Here is a 3,076-nt window from a genome sequence, read left to right on the forward strand (position 1 = left end):
AAAGAAAGAAAAAGAAAAGCTTAGGTTTGTAAAAACGGTGGTGGGTTGGTAATTAAGTCCTTCAAAGCAATAACAGACTCCTTTTACATTTGGAGTTCTCCAAAACTCCTTCATACATAATATTTAAGTAAGCTGTAAACCACATAGACTACTGAACAACTCTCTGCCTTCAGTATGCTGGCCAAGGGCTCTCAGCTTACTTACAAAGTGACAGCACCATTGTCACTGCTGGATTCCAGACCTATCTATCACATTCATATTTTCTCTCCACTAGACAAGGCACATGAACATCTTGGCTCCCTTAACTATTGCAAGACACCCAAGATGCATTGCTTTCATTATTAGTAATACTTTTATTATGGCTTAGAAAAAGAGTGTTTAGCTTTAGAGCAGGTTAGCAGCAGTGCCTAACACAACACTTGATGTAGGCATTGCAGGTTTTACTGGAGGGTGGTTCCTTAGCTTTCACAGTGACTACTAGAAAGACCATTATTATGAGAATAAGGAAAAAGTACTCTTTACTGTCCTATTGTTATGAATACACCATGGACAAGGCAATTCTTACACACAGAGCATTGAACTGGGGATTTGCTTACAGTTTCACAGGTTCAGTCATTTATCATGACAGGGAGCATTGTGGCATTCAGGCATGTGTTGCAGCAATACCTGAGAGCTACATCTTGATCCAGAGGAGACAGGGCTTGGCATGAGCTTTTGAAACCTCAAAGACCATCACCAGTGGCTCACTTCCTCAAACAAGACCATTCCTTCTAATCCTTCTCAAATAATGCCACTCTGAGGTGATTAAGCATCCAAAAATATAAGCTATGGGAACCTTTCTCATTCAGACCACCACAGAAGCTAATGTTCAGAAAAGCAGAGAATAAAGAAAGAAGTCAGGACATTTAGTATTTACCATGGAGCTCAAGAAGACTCTTGGAAAAGTCTAACTACAAAGTAAAGAAGTTAGCAGATTTTTTTTTTTTTAAAAAATAGATGTTAGATATTACCTGTTCAGGCTTTTTTCCCCCTACACACCAGAACACCTAATTTGAATCTTAGTCGCTATTATAAATTTTCAAAGTTTATAAAACAGATGGATTCTGGGATTTTTATTATGCTTTAAATACAGAACTTTTTTGGTTAGAGGAAAATGATGCTCCACTAGTTTGACATAGCAGTAGCCTGTGATGCTGTCATTCACATCAGTTGAAAATGGAAGAACTTATCTTTATTGGCAAGAACCACCAGAGCGCATTGCTGGGCAAGCAGGACTCAGTGTATAAGTGAGAGAGACAATCGGGAAGTTCTCATAACTGAAAACAGACCCCAAACTCCAGTGATTCCATCCTTTGGTGCTTCTCCTCCACTGCATTGTTTCTCTTTAGATGAAATTAAATCAAAGTTAAAATAATACGTTCAGAGTGATATGACTCAAAAACCCACTACTGTGTTCTTGACTAGATCAATAACTATAGTGTTTGCATTTTGAGATCTTCCCGGTATCATTTGTTAAGCCAGTTTCGGGTTATTCTTTTTGCCTGTGGTACAGTTTTGAAGGTTTACAGTGTGGCCATGGATTCAGAAGTCAAGACTGTTTCATGGCATTTCCCAGTAGTGTGAATAACTCCCCTGGGCGTGATATCAGCAGAGCTGGGGGATGAAGCTGGTATCCTCTGGAAAAACAGTCATTTCCTCAATATATCCCATCTGCCTGCTGAAGCACTAAACACTACAAAGTGTAAAAGGGATCTGTAAATGTGTCAAACATTGCTTATAAAGTCTCTCTTCTCCAGATAATCGCAGAGCAGAAAGAAATGAGAAAAAAGTGGCTCTTAGCTTGATGTCCTCACAATTCTTTCAATAAATTAAATTTACTTATCAACCACAGTTTCCCCTTCCTCCTCTCCTCCTGTACCCTCTCCCCCACCTCCTTTCTACCTCTCTCCCCAATCCACTTTTTCTTTATCTCCATTCAGAAGGGATAAGGCCTCCCATGGGAGTCAATAAGGTCTGGTACATCAAGTTGAGGCAGGACCAAGCTCCTTCCCCTTGCATCAAGGCTGGGCAAGGCATCTCACCATAGGGAATAGCTTCCAAAGAGCCAGCTCATGTGTCAGGGATAGGTCCTGCCCACAATATCAAGCTACACAACTGTCACCCGGTGCAGACGGCCTAGGTCAGTCTCATGCCTGCTCCCTAACTATTGGCTCAGAGTCCATGAGTGCACACACCTCAGGTCAGCTGTCTCTGGCCCACAGAATTCTTAATTTCTCATCGGTCATACTTGAAGTCATACACCAGTTTCAATGACATTAAGACATAACCCCAGCTTGAGCTTTATCAAAACAGTAGCTCATTACATGTGGATGGTTTTTTTTTTTTTACTTTGTTTTGTTTTCAGTAACTGTTGCTTTAAGAAGAAATTTTTTTTTTTTTTTCTTTGTTTTGTTTTGTTTTCAGTAACTGTTGCTTTAAGAAGAAAATAAAGCAACCTTTGGCTGATTGGTAAATTTGTGCTTTTCACATTGTATGGTCATTCAGGGAACCATATACAACAAACATTGTGCTTCAGGTACTGATTAAAGCCATAACCTTTGTTTTTCCTGCTTCTGTGTCTTTGGGCCATTACACAGCTTGCTATTAACCTTCACCAGGAACTGGACAGGGAGAGGCTGTTCTATCAATTCTCCAAGATGTTGGCACTTCTAGGTAAAAAGTTCTTCTGTCAAGGAGGTTTTGGATTATTTGTGGATTTCATTTACTTGTGTCCCAGGACTATCATTTCTGTGCAGCACGGATTGTAATTAGTCTGACTCGAATGTTCTGCATCTCCATAGCTCAAAGCAGTTGTCTCAGACAAACAGACAAAACATCTTTAGAAGGTAATTGCAAGCCTCTACGTGGAAATGTGACCATGGTGAGTAGGTTATAGGTAAAACCAAAATTAACTTTTGGAATTTTTTTTAAATCCTAAAAAGCCATGAACACCGATGAAGTATCTAATGAATTATCTGGATGCCTCAGCTGATACTAACAGGCTAACTTGTAGTGCAAGAATTACTTTGAAAAAAAA

The sequence above is a fragment of the Microtus ochrogaster genome, chromosome 16, assembly GCF_000317375.1.
Source record: "Microtus ochrogaster isolate Prairie Vole_2 chromosome 16, MicOch1.0, whole genome shotgun sequence".
In the NCBI taxonomy this organism is placed as follows: Eukaryota; Metazoa; Chordata; class Mammalia; order Rodentia; family Cricetidae; genus Microtus; species Microtus ochrogaster.